The following is a 20,198-nucleotide window of genomic DNA, read 5'->3' as shown; positions in this document are numbered from 1 at the left end:
TTCCATCAGTGTGCAAAACTGCCTGAAAAGTGCACATTCATCAACTATGGAGTTCTGGTAAACTCCAGAATAGAGTTTTAAAAATACATGAGCTCGTTTAATGCCAATATGATGCACTGATCAGGTCATTGAACAGAGTATGTGCAGTTTAAAAGTGGAGACACCCAGACATACTGACCTAAAGTAAAATAAAATAGGCTCTGACACCTTCTAAAGTTCTCCTTTAAACACCATTGGGCAGCACAGTGGCTCAGTGGTTAGCAGCACTTCTGCCTCACAGCACTGGGGTCATGAGTTCAGTTCCCGACCATGTCCTTATCTGTGTGGTGTTTGTATGTTCTCCCCGTGTTTGCGTGGGTTTCCTCTCAGTGCTCTGGTTTCCTCCCACACTCCAAAAACATACTGATAGGTTAATTGGCTGCTGACAAAATTAACCCTAGTTTGTGTGTGTGTGTACGTCAGGGAATTGAGACTGTAAGCTCCAATGGCCAGGGACTGATGGGAATGATATTATCTGTGTGGAGTTTGTATATTCTTCTCGTGTTTGCGTGGGTTTCCTCCAGTTGCTCTGGTTTCCTTCCACACTCCAAAAACATACTGGTAGGTTAATTGGCTGCTTTCAAAATTGACCCTAATCTCTCTCTGTCTGTCTGTGTATGTTAGGGAATTTGGACTGTGAGCTCCAATGGGGCAGGGACTGATGTGAATGAGTTCTCTGTACAGCGCTGCGGAATCAGTGGCGCTATATAAATAAATGGTGATGATGACGATGATGATGATGATATAGCAGTCTCCTTTGTAGATTCACCCCCATACTGAACCTATATTATATATTACTATTATATATACACTTATGGAATTGTGCTGTTATGGTTACACAAGCTGTCCTCCTTCCAGACCCATTCCTTCTTTCTTATTTATGTACCCTCCTCCCCCCTCCCCACTTATTCTAAAAAAAACTTGTGTTTTCAGAAAATAAAATATGCACAATACTTACATAACTGTTATTGTAGACTCTAGAAAGTTTTATGAATATGTATTAGTGTTTAAAATGGTATAACCATTTTTTTATATTCATTTATTGTACTTGATTATAACTCCCAAATATCTCAAGTCACCAAAATAGCTAAAAAAAACCCAACAGATTAACTAGTTTGGTGTCTCCTCTAGTTCCACTTGTAGACAACATTACTTGTTCATTCAGAATAGTCTGCTTCTGTACACCATAATGACAATAACACAAGCCAGTTTTCACCATGTTACAAGATTGATAGCAGTTCTGCCTTCAGTGAATAACATGATTATTTTGTCTCAACAACTATGAAATTATGTGACACGAATATGAGTACAAAATAAAGCACATTTTCTTCACTCTTCCAGTGAAAGGAAACATTGTAGCCTATCATACATCTAAATTTGATGCTTTTAGCTCAATTGAAAGACGAAGAAAAGGAGTCTGTTCATACAGAATTCAATGAAATTGTTCCGTCATCTCTGAGTTTGTTTGCCTCAAACCACGTCTTGTAGCCATGTAATGCATTAGTAATGTTGCTAAGTTTGCAGCGTATGAGTAAGGGGTGAAGATAGGTATTTAAAGTCCTGTTAAGAAAATCTACAAATGCTCATTAATGTGATTTTAATACTAAAATGCAGTGATTATCAGGGAATTTAATATTAAAATGCAAAGTATATTAGTATTAAATGCATTATTGTTCAAAATGCCCCTTGGTTTAAATATTTTATCTACATTGATACATTTATTTTAAATTTAATGTAACGATCTGGGGGTAAATGTATGAATCTCCGGATTCTTCATCTCTGGCGTGTTCAGCCTCTTCAGCGCTTAAATTTAAAGCGGCGCTGCATTGTAAAGGGAAGTTTCCCTTCCCTTTACACTGGAGTTAATTTTAAGGATTTGTTATCAAAAGGAATCAACATTAAAGACAATTTCATATTCATTTCCTTCCCTAAACTCTCTGGCAACTCCCTTTCTTTTGATCCCACCAATAATGGTGAAGTATCTACTCTCTTCTAGTCTTTCTACTCTACTACCTATCCTCTTGATCCTATACCCTTACAAATCAGTCGATCCCTGTCTCCTGTGCTCATCTCAACCTTAACTAAAATCTGTAAGCTCTCTCTCTCTCTCTACTGTATCTTTCCATCATTATTTAAGCAGTGATCTCTCCTATTCTGAGAAAAAACTTAATTTGGACCCAACACAAACTATTAGACCCTTTTTAGTCATGATTTCATTCTTAACATTCCACAGAGACTGTACTGACTAAGGTTGTCAATGATTTGATCACTGCTAAATCTAAGGGCCGCTACTCTCTTCTAATTCTTCTGCATCTCTCTGCGGTATTTGACACTGTTGACCACTCTCTTCTCATACAAATGCTACAATCCCTAGGTTTTCTCCTATCCTGGTTCTCATCCTACCTGTCTAATTGCTCTTTCAGTTTTCATTTGTCTGAATCCACCTCCTCTCCGCTTCCTTTATCAGTTGGGGTACCACAAGGCTCAGTCCTAGACCCTCTACTTTTCTCTATCCATACCACCTATTTTGGAAAACTAGTAAGACCCTTTGGATTTCATTACCGTCTATATGGAGATGATACCCAAATTTATTTATTCTCTTTGAATTTCTCACCATCTGTGTTGGACCACGTTACGGACTGCCTTTCTTTCATTTCATCTTGGATGTCCTCTCGCCAACTCAAACTCAATCTTTCAAAAACAGAGCTAATAATATTCCGACCAGCCAACCTGATGACCAAACTGGTTTTGGACCCCATTTCAACATAACACATAACTGGTTACAGTAATACGAGCCCTTCACTGCACCATTGGGCCATAGGTGAGAGCTTAGGTTGCCTAATGGTTGCTCCGGGTCTGACAATGCTGTCTGTTTCAGTAAGACCAGCTGAAACTGCAAATAGCACAACAGAAATAACAATATTGTATCACTAATTTAGTGAACTCCACCTACTACCAGATTTAAAATTGTGAATGGAATCCTGGATCTCTCCTTATAACTATACAGCAACTTCAACAGTTAAGTCACATCCAATAGAATTAGAGTCTCAGTATGGTGCAATGTTGTTGTTTTTTCTACAAACAAGGTTTGGTGTAGCTATGTCATGGTTTTTGCTTTTACATGCTTATTGATCTGTAACCTAAGCATCTTGACTATTTTTGAAGTTCTTACAGTATGCTGGTAATATTGCTATAATTTTACTATACAGTAATTGTACAGTAGTTGTCAACTGTGGTCTACATATCTTTCAGTATTTGAACACTGGTATTTCTTCGTTGATTGACAAGACCAGACGAGAAATTATTTGCAAAACATGTAAGTGATCTCTATCTTGTTTCTTTAGTAAAATATTTCTGCAAAGAGTATGGAAAATTGGGGTGGAACAATACTGCACAAGGAGTATTGTCCCGGGACTCCTGTCTGGTGAAATATCAGCATTTAGATCTGTAACAAATTTCATGCATTTATTTTTTGGGGGCTAATATTGTTTAACTGGCATAGTTTAGATATTAATTTCAAATGGGGGTTACTTTTATGGAAAGTGTTCATTCTTCAAACTGACAATAGTTAAAGCCTGAATATAGATTCATTAATATACAGTTAGATAGTATAAACTTGTATATAGTGGTAGTATTTCAGAGAATATTTTTTATTAAAAAATAGGCTACTAAAGGAACTCTGTTATACTTGTTGGTTATGACATGTTTTGTCTCATGTTATTATGAACCGTGAATTCTAAGTACTTGCACCAGTACTAACTAGATTACAAGTAGGCTCCACCAGGACTAACTTATACATCATTTGTTTTTGCTTCAATTCATGTTATTTTATGTCACAGTGTGAGCACTTCAGCATCCTGCTCTTCATATCTCCTTTTTATATATATTTTGTTAATACATACTTCTGTGCTGATCCTCCCCAAGGAAGGGAGAAGGGAAATGGCTGTAAAATTAGTATAATATACTCAAGCAAATATATTTTTCACGTTATGAATGCTCTTAATTCTTGCATCTATCGCTTCTATTTATTTCAGCCAGCTTTATTTGGGGGTGGGGGTCGAGGTCAGACCACTCTATGTTTAAAACAGCAGCCGTGCAGGATTCTCTGTAAAATAGTGTAACCCCTAACAACCAATCGGATTCTGACTGTCGTTTTTAAAGCTCTACAGAAAACTACAGCTAATGTCTGATTAGTTGCAAAGGGTTCCATTGCCCTTTTCTATAATCAGTTTTCATAAATTACAGTAAATGATATTTCTTATGTAAGTACAGTTTCATCTTGGACGTCATTGTCCATTGGGATTTGTAGTGGGTTTTTGTCCAGATCTGCAATGTTTATGTTGTTGACAGTGGCTTGAAGTCAGGTGTATGGGTTAACTCTTTCTCTTGCTGACTTCTGATTGGTCAATTACCACAACCATCCAATCGGCTGTTATTTCAGTCAGTGCACCTAAAATGGCTCTTCTCTCGCTGCTCTCTACAATCAGCCCCGACAAAAGTGTCTACAAGGGACAGTTCCATCATTGAAATGGGGTGAGTAAGACGAGAGGGGTGAAGCATGGGGAAAAGGGATACTTGTAAACAGACAAAACATGGATATCCTCTTTAAGCAGCCGCCATAGCGAAATTAAGATGTATCAGTTAATTGGTAGTTGAAACAAAGGAACATTCTGCAAAGAGATCACTAAGCTAGTAATTGTGTGTATGTGTGTGTGTGTGTGTATGGGTGTGTGTGTGTGTGTGTGTGTGTGTGTGTGTGTGTGTGTGCGTGTGTGTGTTGACCTTAAACAACTAATGCCAGATTGCACCACTTTCTAGATGTCAATCTCCCCATGACCACGGTTACATGGAGCGATAGTATAAATTCTTAAGTTCTCTAATGAAGTTAATAACGAAACATAAAATACTATGAGAAGAAGTCTCTTTTCCGCGTGTAATGAGCTGCGGCTCATTTACTGAATATTTAAAATAAATGATAAAGCATGTTCACTGATTCACACCACGTTCGCTGGTATAATAATTACCCGTAGCTCCCTCTTCAAACCTTGTTTATGTTTTCACAGACGTGGGATTATAGCCGACCTGAAGTTAAATTCCACACCGTGTAGGAGTGAGTATTACATACCTATACGCTTCCTAGACAATAAAAAATGTTATTAAATATTCTTTTTTTTTGCACAGGACAGGAACTTTTCAAGAAGATTTGGAGGCAGCTGGACTAAATTGAAACGTAACTTGATCCGGTGCAGAGACATGTTATTTGGCCATGTATAATAGCTACTGGGTCCTTACTTAAAGCTATATTTCTACAGCTCTATGCCTATAGAAATACATGGCAGAGCTGCAAATTATTAAAGTAATAACATCTGGTGACCGAGAATAGTTATCTGATAATGCCTGGAAATTGGGACATTACTACATCGAATGGATACATTTCCAAAATGATCATGGAACAAAGACTCTATTGTCAGGAGGCATGTAACGTTTCCAAAGCACCGGACCTAAAAGAGGATCACAGTTTTATTTGTTCTTGTGGTTAATTTTTTTATACTATGCAGTCAGCATGATATCATGGGCTGGATAGTAATTGTACTTTGTCAAGAAGATATGTTGCAGTTTTATAATGTTATCTATTCTGTTGCCTTGTTTCAGTTTGATATATTTGTAGACAGTGTAAGATGACCTTGAGAACAGACTACACGGACATGATCTCTGTGGCTGCTTCAGAGACCAAGCTCAAAAGTTGTTGCAACCAACAATTCTCACTATATGGTGTTATATCAAAGTCAAATTTTTAGCATGCCAGGGAATTGTTTTCAGGGGCTAGCGCCCAAGTTCTAAGTTCCAAGTTCCAAGTTCCAAGTTCTAAGTTCTAAGTTCCAAGTTCCAAGTTCTAAGTTCTAAGTTCTAAGTTCAAGTTCCAAGTTCAAGTTCCAAGTTCTAAGGTACTGTGCTTTGGGTCATTTGTAAAACAGATGTATTTTATTTTTTATTGCTTTGTTTGCAATTTTTTTTTATATAGTTAAACCTTGGGCAAAAGAGCTACAAAATATATTCACAAATACATATATAAAAGTTGCCATAGCTTGACAAAACTTGAGATATTGACATTCTATGTAAAATTTGCTGCATAATCGAGTGAAAGCTTTCTGCAAAATGATGGTCACACACAGAGATACTGCTGGTCAATCACTCGATGAGGTGTGTGAAGTTTTAAAATCAGTCGGATGACCAATAACAATCCAATCTCCTGACCAATCTTTTCAGTCTCAGCCTGAGGGCCAATCAGCCAAAATCATGTTCACGTTTGCCAGGTACATTTAGCCAAAGTGGACAATAATCTTTTTGCTGGGACAAAGCAGCAGAATTAGGCCATGAGTGGCCAACTTAAAAAAAGGCTGAAATGGCCTTCAGTTGCAATACTGACGGGTAGTTTACTGTGTGTAGCAATATAGCCTTCAGCTCAAATTTAGACCTGAGTCCAACTGCGCCATGTAAATTGCAACTTGCATAAAAGTTATCTCTCTGCGCCTACACACAGCTTGCACCTGTAGTTTGAGTTGAGTCTAACTTATACTTATACGTGCGCCCAGTTGCTCTTTGAGAGGCTGTTCAAGGGGCATTCATGGGTAAGTTCAGTACAGTAAGGGCGTGGAAACTTGGTTCCAAGTTGATGATGATGATGATGACGGCTGAATTTTTGTGCTGGACGTATCTATACGCTGAATTTAAATTTACACATAGCTCAAAATACAGTCGTAAATATGTAAGTGTATGGATGGAGTATATGCCTTTTTGCATGTACACAAAAGTGACAATTTTTACACTTAATTCAAAATTAGGCCCATTACTTCCATTATCTTCACCTCCTGATACACTCTTGAGATTTTTCTAGATATATTTATAAATGTTAAATCTTACAGAAACTTTAAATTGTGGAGTGATTCCAGTTCCAATATAACTACAGTAAATAGAAATGTCCTATTCTATCAGTGTCACTTGTAATTTTCATTGCTTGAATTTTTTACATTAATTACACTATTTTACTGTCTTTGTGTCAGCAGCCACATTAATATGCAACAGTGACTTTGAAAAGAGAAGCCATAAATCTAAATGCATTTAAACTCATATGGTTTGTGTGAGTGTCATTCTCTTGGGGGTAAATCTCCTGCTTTCCCCAGCCAATAAGATCCACAGGGAGGGTCTTAGGTTTATCTATATATGCTCCCCCCAGTGCATGCTGGGTCTTTTTGTTTGTTGCACTGAATACCTCCCTCCCGCCCTTCTTGTGTAAGTTTTATTGCATGCCTGTTGGTGTTAACAAAACTTTTACTACCTATTACAGCGGAGGCACAGTAGGTGGGAGAGTAATGCAGTCAGCGACTAATGTATGCGGTGCTTCCGCTGATTGGCTGCAGGCCGCTGCCCCTTTCGAGATAACCTGACTCTTGGTCCTATTGTGCGGAGGACCCCTTGACCTGCTTTGTGTGGACACGTCTTTGTGAGCCCAGAAGGGGTATAGTCAGGGTACAGTCCCTCTAACAACAAATTTAGCACCGGCCAATCATAGAGGATTATATCCTGGGACCAGTAGTTAGTGCTGGGGCAGTGTTTAGCACTTCTGCCTCACAGCGCTGGGGTCATGAGTTCAATTCCCGTCCATGGCCTTATCTGTGTAGAGTTTGTATGTTCTCCCTGTGCTTGCGTGGGTTTCCTTCGGGTGCTCCGGTTTCCTCCCACACTCCTAAAACATACTGGTAGGTTAATTGGCTGCTATCAAAATTGATCCTAGTCTCTCTCTCTCTCTCTCTCTCTCTCTCTCTCTCTATCTGTCTGTGTGTGTCTTATGGTATTTAGACTGTAAGCTTCAATGGAGCAGGGACTGATGTGAGTTCTCTGTACAGCGCTGTGGAATCAGTGGCGCTATATAAATAAATGGTGATGATGATGGGTGGCCATACACTGTTTGGTTTTGCTATTTGCTGTTAGCTGACTCGCATTGCTTTCTCCATCACCATTCTTGTTTTAATAAAACTGCGACCTTTTGCCAAATTTACATTGGTGTCCGTGTGGTTATTTATTCACTTACAGTAATCGTAAGACTGAACATGCAAAGGAGATTTGGGTGCAATGAAAGAAAGACATAAACACTCTGCAGTTTAAAGCTACTGCTCTGCACTTTCTTCCTTTAACTAGAAAACATTTAAAATTATAGCAAAACAATTAAACAAACCAACATAAAATATACTCATGTCTAATGTTTAAACAATAGAACACTGAGCAAAAAAAAATGTAGGGGCCCCAAGAGCTTAATTCAGATGATCTTTATACATTTCTGTCATTGATTTAAGTGCAAGTTTTCTAGTTGTAACAATATGAAACTTAATAGACCGAGGTGAACACGGGTTTAGCTCATTGCTCTGGAGACACGAGTTTAAAGGCCATCTACCCTGCCTGGAAAAATAAACATCTTTATATTAATTTAATAATGAGTCTTTAGTGTGAACTTCGTAGAAAAACTAGACAAGCAGATTTTCACTTTTCAAATATACTTTAAAGGACATGCTCATAAAAATTACAGCACAGCACAGGGGCAAACACAGGATTTGTAGAGGGGGGTTTCCACACCACGCCACCAGTGGGCGTGACCAGCATGCATGGGGGCGTGGTTATAATTTTAGACAGTGCTTGGCTGCTCTCGAACTCTTCCTATCCCCATAATATACAGGGGCAAAGCTGTGTGCACTACTGTTAGGTGAGTGCAGCCCTCCTTTTTCAAGCAGAGCTGTGTGAAGCGGGAACAGGGTCCAGCCACCTCAATTATACAGTGTCCCAGGCTTGGAGGGGGGTTTCCAGGCACTAGGAAACCCCCTCTCGGTTTGCCTATGCAGCAGAATCAATTTGCTTACAAGTGGTTAAGACCTCTTAGCCACTGGCCTCAAAATAAATGCTTTTGCTAACATTTTGAACACTCCACCGAGCAGAGATTAAACAAACCTATGGAAGATGGAACCGTCGGGGGACTACATTTCCCAGAGTCCCCGGCGACAGAAGGCTGTTTCACAAATGCACCGGACAGAGAAGAGGGAGCTGGTGGAGGGGTTAATGGTTTTACTGGAAATATCAGAGAGAGAGGGAGGAGCCTATTCAGTTTGAGGAGGAAGCCGGTGATGGAAACTAATCTGTGAGAGAGATTAGACTGATATCTGTGAGGAGGAGGCCTTTGATTGATACAAATCTGTGATGAGAAATATTTGTTATTAGCAGTATATGTGAAGAACAATATCTGTGAGGAGTAATACTTTGAGTAGAAACATCAGTGTGGGGAAGCATCTGTGAGGAGAAACTGCTGTGAGGAGAAGCAGTGTGAAAAGTAGTATTTGAATACTCAAGCCAGGGTTCTTGTGAGTAAATCTGAGAAGCCGTAATATACTTTACATGACTGGATCCTCAAGTGAAAGGGAACTATAGAGTTAACACCTGTGTAAGGAAGTTCAGACACTAGGTTATAAATCAATTGAATATAGCATCTGCATTGCTATTAATACTGATTTCAGTTTATATATCGGTTTAATATATCATCTACATAGTTACTAACACTGATTTCAGAAACTGAGTCAGTAGAAAAAATATACATATAACCATACTTTTATTAGGTAAACTAGATATGTAATTTTTATCAGCGCTCTCATATATAGCTGCCCCAATATAGCACTGTAGAAACCACTTTCCTCTACAAGACAATACAGAATAAATAGCAATGTGCATATATCGGGCGCTTATGAATTGACACAATACAGTTCTTAATTAAGCAGCAAATTGTCTTAGTTCACCATGTTCCTGTATACATAACTCCTTCGAGATAGATAATTCTGGGGTAGTTGATCAATGTCTTTGTTTTAGAATTATCCAAGACTTTATCTGATCCCTCCGATATTTTCTCGTGTGTACGAGGGAAAAAACAGAAACAAAAGAAAGCAATTCAGCAATGATCTCTCTCAGTAATAATATATACTATAACCCAAATAAAACTTTCAAAAGTTAGATGTGTGTGCATGAATAGACACTCATAGTACGCACCACGTGTAGAGTATATAAACGTGCAACTTTACAGAGTGTGTAACACAACGTAGATAGTTATAATATAAAGTTGGTGGGGTTAAAAAACCCCTTCCAGTCTGCTTACTTTTAGAACACGAATAGTTGATTGTTAAGATCACAATCTCCACGATGTATGTTTAACTCCAAATGTCATATGAAAAACAAGTGAACATAACAAGCACATAGTGCATTATCTCCAAGTAAACTTTTTTAATGCTTCTTATAATCACGGGCCAACATGACGTAGGGTAAAAAACACAACAAAAAATAAAATCAAAAGGTAATCAAATATGATATAAAATACAATTGCATAAAAAAACTTTTTTCAGACAATCCTTGAGCGCACGTAGCAAGTTCACTCCTACCGGGTTTAAAAAGGACTGTCAGCGTAGTAAATTCCTTTTAGATAAGCTCCGAGATCAGTGGTGATCTGCAAACTGCAGATAGGTGTGTGACTTCTCTGTGGACAGCTCAGCAACCACCAACGCGTTTCGAACCCAACACTTTTCACTGTAAATTTACATTGCTTCTGTTTTTTCCCTCGTACACACGAGAAAATAGTTAAACATACATCGTGGAGATTGTGATCTTAACAATCAACTATTCGTGTTCTAAAAGCAGACTGGAAGGGGTTTTTTAACCCCACCAACTTTATATTATAACTATCTATGTTGTGTTACACACTCTGTAAAGTTGCACGTTTATATACTCTACACGTGGTGCGTACTATGAGTGTCTATTCATGCACACACATCTAACTTTTGAAAGTTTTATTTGGGTTATAGTACATATTATTACTGAGAGAGATCATTGCTGAATTGCTTTCTTTTGTTTCTGTTTTTTCCCTCGTACACACGAGAAAATATCGGAGGGATCAGATAAAGTCTTGGATAATTCTAAAACAAAGACATTGATCAACTACCCCAGAATTATCTATCTTGGAGGAATTATGTATACAGGAACATGGTAAACTAAGACAATTTGCTGCTTAATTAAGAACTTTATTGTGTGAACTCATAAGCGCCCGATATATACACATTGCTATTTATTCTATATAACCATACTTGCGAACTTCAGGAAGCTGACGTCTGGTAGATGCAGGGGGGAGGTAAATCACGTCATTTTGGCCTTGCCCCTACGACGTAATGATGCAAACGCCTGAGGATCTCGCCATTATGGCTCTAATTCTGCCAACTTCACTAGGAAGTAGGCAGATACGGGAGACTGCCCTCCCGGATAATCCGGATATTCCGGGAGAGTTGGCAAGTATGCATATAACTGAATGAGAAGTAGATACTGACTGTAATATTTGTGCACCATCAACAACCTGACCAGGAATTGTGTGACACTGCCTGAGTCATCACTTGTGAACTTCTTCTAGTTAAGAGTGGTATAGCATCAGTGAATTAATATTTATTATTAGTGAATAGTATAAGTTAGCATATATATTTTCTGTACAATATAGAGTTTTTATTTAATCAACTCAGCATGGTTTTTCCAACTCTGTCTACTCACTTTGCCACAAAGTACCGGGGCCCAGGCCTTCCTGGGGGCCCTGGCCTGCCTCTGTAGCAGAAGGAGCCACTAAAAATTCCACTTGGTGGCCCTGGCTGCAAGTAAGTACATTAGGGTCAATAGAGTGTCCTTCATTGACTACCCTCCCCCCCACACAAGTCCTCATAACCATCGCATTTAAAATGGTTGCATTTCACGTGCATTGTCACTGGCCTTCAACTCAATGTCAGTGGATAAGCGGGAAAGCAGTCAAAAATTAAAGGCACTCTTAACTCAAAAAGACATTATAACCTGTTTCTTGTGTCTAGTAAAACGGAATTCAAATGCCATATAATCTTATACTATTGCTCTGCACTGGCTATGAATATATTTAGTGATTCTTGTGTTTCTCCATTTGTACCCCACTGGCATCACATACAAGCTTGAAACTAAACCATGCCCCCAAAGTGTTGTATCATGTAACACTATGTGTGAGGTTTACTCACATATCACGTGTGAGTAAACCTGATACAACAGTTTTGAGAGTAAATGTAGGAAATATGGGGCACGAACAATGTCAGTCTACTAAATGCTTTGTTCTGCCAGCAGTCTCAGTGACACCTCTAAAGAAGCTAAAGTCCAGTCTGTTTTATTTTAATACATTAATCATTTATTATTTACATTAGATTATTATAATTACGTTAGATTAATATGAATAGAAAAGTAAGGTTGCTTTACATTTAAACACATTCCACTAAGGCAGAGTTTCTCAAATCCAGTCCTCATGCTCTCCCAACAACTCATGTTTTCAGGATTTCTTTAATCATGTACAGGTGCCTTGGTCTACTTGGCTGGGTCACTAGTCATCCTACCTGTTCCACAGACAGAAATCCTCAAAACATGAGCTGCTAGTAGTGAGTGAGGACTGGCGTTAAGAAACACTGCACTAGGGTAACATACAAAAGGATATGGTCAAACATCATACAAGACAGGACAGAACATTTAATTCATAACGGATGGAAAATTATACCTCCCCACATGCCCTTTAAATGCCATCAGACCTCCCCACATGCCCCTCACATGGTCATCAGCCTCCCTGCAGCATCAGGTGTCCCAACATGTTCCTTACATGCCATCAGACCTCCCCACATGCCATCAGACCTTCCCACATGCCATCAGATCTCACATGCCCCTTACTTACCACCCTCACCTCCTACCCTTAGCCGCTGGAGCCTGTGCAGACGAAGGAGGAAGAGCACACTATACAATCTGCCCCTGTCGGTGCCTGGAACACTATACTTCGGTGATGCTTCTGGCCAGGAGACACATGTCAAAGCTCAAAGATTTACATGTGGCTCTAGAGCCACTTATTGTCCACCGCTGCAGTAATACAATTATGTTGACCAGATACCACTGCCATATATCTTTGACAATAATGTTGTCTTTACAATTTAGTTATTTAAAATAACAGTTATCTATTAGTATGCCACTACTGGTGGATAAACAGTGTTCCTTAGTCTTATATTAAGTCGGGGGATATTTTGGTACTAGTAGTGTCACAACGACTAGATAGCTGCATTTACCTACCTTTGCCCTATATAGGTTCTCGAAAGATAATGTGAATTAAACATAAGGTTCCTTATTTTAAATATTTGAGGCTACTGCTGGACTTTCTCTTCTGTTTGCTCTGGCTCAAGTAGAGGCACAATAAAGAACTGGCAGCTTTGGTAAACACGGTGGTGTGTACTCAATGATCTTTGCTTGTATGTCACAATGGCTAAGTGAAATTGCTGTAAAGCCACAACTTTCTCTGAAACAAGCTCACAATATTGGGAATTTCACTACGGTGAATGTGTATCCAAACAAACAGAAAGGAAATTCCTTTAAGGAACTAGAATACATTGTACTTACTTGGTGCAATTCATCTCAGGGGCATCATATTTTATTTTCACCTTATTACATAATCTAATCTTTCAGTCTGAAGAACAGTAATATCATAGTTATTTACTAACAAAGTACAAACGTGCCCAACTAGACAGCAAAAGCTTAGATTTATCTACTGCGACTAAGATTGCGTGCACACAGACATTCCGTGCGCGATGCCACCCATGTGCCATTCACATGAACTTACAGGGCCACACAGCATGGATGCTCAACGGAACATAGATGGGTAAAATTGTGCAGGGTGCATCTATGCTCCATCAAGCAATTTGCATGCACTGCTCAAAGGGGCAGCACCAGGATTAAGCCCCATCTCAGCTGGATTTTGGCTCTGTTCAGGTGCATTTCAATGAAGTGGACCATAAAAGTAGGGGCTTCAAGTGCTGAAGGTTTGTGTGCGCACACCCTTAGACAATAAAGGAAAATGTTTGATTAGTAAGTTAATATGTAGTTTTGGAAGTGCCATGTGGGTCATCAGGTCTTGCGTATTGCTTCGAGCGGTGGTAGTCAGTTTTCTGTCCGTGGAAAACCCGACAGTACTTACCCCGGCAGGAGGAAACCGAAGAGCTGCTCGCCGACTCACTGAAATGAGTGACAGCTTCCAAGGTAGACTTTTGTCAATTGTAGACCCTGAAGAAGCCGGCAACGGTGGCTGATGTCACATTGAAGAGACCCAATGTGATCCGACTTGTTCGGGTAATTATTTAAGGAGTTCAAGGTTCATTACTATACCATGTACCTTGTCACTCATTTCAATGAGTTGGCGAGCAGCTCTTCGGTTTCCTCCTGCTGGGGTAAGTACTGTTGAGTTTTTCCATAGCCGGAAAATGGTACCCATCCCGCTTCGAGGGAGTCCATCATGTCTTTCCAAGTGTTGAATCGGGGTTGACATTCCTAGCTTTGCTCCCTGGTTACCCTGGCTGACTCTTTGTGTACATATTAAGCGCTTGATCATTAGCATGTTATCCAGGTCACTCTGGAAAGAGCAATGATTTTCATCTTGCAATTGCAACTGTTGATTTACATAATACATGCCTTTTATTTTTTGAACTGGGAACTTTCTTGTTGCTTGTTTGTAAGGTTGTAGGTGATAGAGAACCCGCAGTCATGACGCTGTCTGGGATTGTGATACTGTTTTCACTTATCCTATGACATATTACACTTTCATTCGCAGTATAATGATTTTGTTGGCAGAGGAGGAAAGGAAAGGCGGGAGTTGTGCTTCTCTGGTGTGACTGATGGGGCACGCAATATTATTTTAAACTTATGATGTGCCTGCTGAATGGCAGCTGCATCTAGCGGTATCAGTCTTTCCTCATCACCGCTTGATACAACTTTGCAAGCAGTTTCTGAAATAAGATTCCTAATGTTATTTCATTTTGTGAGGCTGTTTCATCAGAATCTGCAAAACACAAATTGATTTGCATTGTGCACAATTGTGCAAAATGTTTGCCATGTATTACATTTTTTTATTGAAATTAAATGGGATGAGAATTCATCAGCACTACATTTCTTTGCTTCATTACCCCTTACACTAGCATTGCTTCTTTTCATTGCACTAGTACTGTCTCATCTTGCACATCCTAAAACTGTTACAAATTGTCACTGGCACTTAATCACAATTTCATATGTACTTTGACTAAATAAACACACTTATGTGCCACAATTGATAAAGAGGATGAAAGAATATATCAAGTTTCATTATCATTTGCGCTGCCAACATTGGCTAGTAGCCAGACCATACCTTCATATGTTTGACTCATATCTATAAAGCCACAGCTTTGGTTTTAGGGAAGTGTCTTTTCTCATTCTTGATAAGAGACTTGAAAAATTCAATAATTTTGATTCCAATAGGTTACACTTGTTTGACATTAGTTCCACTATTTTGTTCCAATAAAGGTTAACTGGTTGTTAATGTTCCCATTTGTCATAATAGTTTATATGTCAGGCTACAGGCGCCCTATGTACTCTCTGCAGGTGCAAACGCAGGATTTGTAGAGGGGGGTTTCCACACCACGCCACCAGTAGGCGTGACCAGCATGCATGAGTGCGTGGTTTTAATTTTAGACAGTGCTTGGCTGCTCTCCAACTCTTCCTATCCCCATAATATACATGGGCAATGCTGCACGCACTACTGTTAGGTGCACACAGCTCTCCCCTTTTCAAGCAGAGCCGTGTGAAGCTGGGGCAGGGTCCAGCCACCTCAATTATACAGTGCCCCAGGCTTGGAAGGGGGTTTCCAGGCACTAGGAAAATCCCCCTAAGTTTGCCTATGCTCTGTTTAACAAACCCTTTAGGAATAAATAGAACATCATTCTTCCTGATATAATTCTCTTTCCTATATTCTGCATGCGCACATTCATACACTAACAGTTTCTGTTTCCTACTAGGACCAGAAATTAAGATAAACTGGACCAAGGGGCATTTTACTCCATCTCCCCAGTCTCTGCTTTGGTTGAGTGCCACTGTTTCAGATTATATTTGCAATCATCCTGGTGGTCACAAGGTTAAATAAACAGCATTAATTTAAGGTGCTCCAGTCTGCCTCAGGGGTCTTAATGGTAAAACTGCTTTAGCCCCTGTCCATTGGCTTAAATTCCAGTGGTTTCATTGGCTGCTATGACAGTGACCAAAACCCCAGAAATGTAATTGGCTAAAATCCCTGAACTAAATATCAGGGAGTGGTTTGTATGGAATAAGCCAATTTCATAATATGGCCAGCTACATAGTACCTTTTTATTTTATTGTGCAAGTTGTATACAGTGCTTTTAAAGCCTTTGTTGTAATCACTTCCAATTCTTCATGTAGCGGTGGCTTTGGTATTTTAGACCCTGACACCAAAGTATTATCTGGCAAAGTTGGGTTATTCAAATGATGACAATTACAAATAAATATTTAAACTGTGTGATAGTTTTTTAGTTGCTTACCTTCTTTTGATTTTTTTTTATCATTATTACCTTTTTACAATTTTGTCTATTATACAGACCATGTTTCTAGATTATTGACTATGTGCAAATATGGCTAGCAAGCATAAAAATATTCCAAAGATCTGTAATTTAACACCAAATGAAACAATTTCCTATATACATTGTGAAATCTTAATTAAATTTGTCAACAAACCCAAGAAGTGAGAATTTCATATATTATTATTATTATTATTTTTATTATTATTATTATTATTATTATTATTATTATTATTATTATATATTACAAACTAAGTTTAAATATAAGACTTAATATTACTCTGACAGTTTGCTTCGACTTAGTACAAATTCTGGATTATAACCTATAACAGTGAAGCATAAATTAATGTAAAATACTTTGATATTTGGGGTGCCTCTTGGATTCCTAGTGATTTTTCACAGGGAGAGTAGTCACTGATATAATGTTATAATGAAGTTTTCATTAATTGTTGTGCTGGTAGCTCCCTTCTTTCAAGCTTACTGGGCTTATCATGTTCCAATGGCCCTGTCTATACATGATTGTTAGGTCACTTCTAAGGAGCTTATTTTCCAAAGTAAACAAAACTCATTTGTATTATATATCATTATAATTTAACCTCATGATACGCAGACATTCCTTCAATAGCCGATTCGCTGACTCTTCAAATGAAACCGTTACAGCTTCCAACACCCCTGACCCAATAGCTACTTTGAACCTAATTTCATTATTTATTTTTAGGCAGCTACTATACATGGGTATGAAATCCATTTTTAGATTGTTTTCCAAAGCAGATAAACATTATGATACCGGAGAAATTGCCAGTGGGCTGAATGCAAGTACATTTCATGCAACAGATTTGTGGACCAAATATATTGCACAGTTGACATTGTAACGATTAAAATGAGCAAGATAAACTAAAGTCATAATTTTTCTATTTATAGCACCATCGAAAAATTCATTCTGTAACTGGGCACAGACCCCCCCCCCCCCCTACTAAATTTAAAGCCACTTTTAGGAAAATGTGGTTTTAATCACAATGTTTAGATTCAATGTTTCCTCTACACTGCAACATTCTCCATCCTTGTTTTCCCATATCTGTTGTTGACCTTTTTCTAAAATGTTTTGACAGCTATTTTTGAGGAAATATATACAATTTGGTCATTAACCTTTTATCTGCGTTTGTTTCCTTTCCTTGGTAATATGTTGTCTTGAAAGTTTACTCAACGTGTTACATATCTTTCAGTGTTTCTAGAATTCTTTGTAAACTGCCTTCATTACGATGATAAATGACTGATCTATCAGTGCAAGTTTGTTGGTCTAAGGCTTTTGCTATGTGCGGACAGACACAGTATGTTATTTTATTCTCGCTTGCTTCGTACACCCTCTTTAGCTTGATGGCAAAAGCCCTATGGTGCCAGTTCGTACATTCCAGCTGTTGTACATTTATCTTATTGGACAACAAATACTTATCATCCGTCCACATTTTTAGAGCTAGACTGAGTAGCAGACAATATTTGTGGGAACGCCTGGGGAATCTGGCAGCAGGTTCTAGCGCCTCTCTCTGCGATAGAATACTCGGTTCCTAAAGTGTTCTAAAGGTTGGAAATTGTAGCACTTATATATATGTACATAGATTTTTTTATGGAAGCAATAATCATAATAGCCTCTAGCAACATCTGGCCATGCCAAAGTGTGAATTCTGTTATTGTCATTGCTTTTAACAAATGTTATTGGAAAATGAAACAAAAAAAAAAATCTTATCGTTAACGTTTAAAACTTATTTTTAGGACTTATGTTGTCAGCACCCTGTAAAGCAGAATTATGAGACATGGGATCAATGTAACGCTAGAATGAGTTGCTGAATGGGGGGGACGTGAATAGGAGATTGTTGTGTCATGTGAATATCAAACTGGGAAAATGAGAACATTTCATTTCCTCTGGAATATATGTTAAGTTATTTTAAGTTCGGAGATGACTCAACTTATTAGTATTGATATAGCAATGGATAGTAGTTGTACAGTAATGTCTATGGGGTGGGGGGAGAATATTTCATATAATGTTGATTGCAACTAACTAATTTTAGCAGTTAATTAAAGTAGCCAGTTAATATTTAATGCTAGTAGGATACTTGGCTACACAGGTAGAGAAATCTATAGAAAATGAGCTACCGATTCCGCACAGATGCATAACCAGACCTCACCTTCAGTATTTAACGTTTATGTGATAGAAACAGGTATATCTTATCAGCGTTGCATCCAGGGAGGGACTCCTAGTGCCTGGAAACCCCCTCCCAGGCTGGGGCACTGTATGTTTCAGGTGGCTGGACCCTGCCCCTGAGTAGGATAGTCTGCCAACTATCCTGATTTTGGTGGGTCTGTGCTGAGTTTGGGAGTTTGGGGACTGACCCACTCAGTCAGGGCTTTGTTCCAACTGTAGGGACAGTTGGGATGTATGTCCTGCTTCACACGGCTCTGCTCGAAAAGGGAGAGCTACGGGCATCTAACAGTAGTACACGCAACGTTGCCCGTGTACATGATGGGGAAAGGAAGAGCCGGAGACCAGCCTAGCACTGTCTCAAAGTATAGCCATGCATGCTGGTCACGCCCATTGGCGGCACTCTCCCGACAAATCCTGCGCTTGCCCCTGCTTATTTAAGAATATATCAGTAGTAAGCTTAAGAGTAAATAAGTAAACTTAAGCTGTAAATACTTACAAGAGCTCTTAAATTGTCATATATTATTAAATAGACTATTTTTGGTGCACATTTTTAAATGTTGTAATCTCCATACATTGTGTACCTGTATACCTAACTTTGCTCAGATGTGAATTATCTCCAATTTAAGCTTTAAAACAGACACTATTTTAAAAAAATAAATAAATTTGATTCAATTTTGGCGTTGAAAATTATTGAAATTCGTCTTACATTTTTAAATTTCTATCAACAATCTCTACTGCGTAAAAAACAGGATTTACCCAATAACAATACGATTATCCAAAGCTTAGTTAGACAATGTTCTGTGTGAAATAAATGCCACAGAGAGAAGTTCTGATACTCAGACACATCTGGAGGTCATGAACCGAAAAATAAATATTCTGCAGTAAAATAATTAAAAGAAGCCTCTGGAGATTAAGTAAGGGTGGCAAAGGATTTCTTCTGTATAAACCTCTTATTCCCCTAAAGCAAAATCAGTCATTCAAGAGTAAATTGGAGGTTAATATAGATTATGACTGCTGATTAAGAGGTCTATCAGACCCACAATCGGGATTCCTGCGACCCCACACAGAGGTGAACTTCTTAACTCCAAAAAAACATAAATGTTATAGATTGCCAAATATGTTGTCTTTTTAATGCTTTGCTCAGTGAATTACAACAAAAAAATAACATATAGTTCCATATAACCTCACATGCTTTATACACACAATATTGTTGGTCTGATATAGAGACCGGCAAAATATTCAAAACTGTTCAGTCAACAATTTGTTTATTTGGTGATGATATTTTCCACTTCTCACTGGCAGTATTTGTTCTCTGTTCTACACCAAACACACTACAGAATTAATTGACCATCACAGTCAAAGCAAATCAAGTAAGCACTTATTTTAGGACCCAGGGCCAATTAACTACAAAATATGCTAATATACAGAGTATTTCATTTTGCACAAATGCACTTATTTGTCCA

The sequence above is a fragment of the Mixophyes fleayi genome, chromosome 3, assembly GCF_038048845.1.
Source record: "Mixophyes fleayi isolate aMixFle1 chromosome 3, aMixFle1.hap1, whole genome shotgun sequence".
Lineage (NCBI taxonomy): Eukaryota > Metazoa > Chordata > Amphibia > Anura > Limnodynastidae > Mixophyes > Mixophyes fleayi.
The sequence above is the reverse complement of the archived record's forward strand: the minus strand, read 5'-3'. Positions refer to the sequence as shown.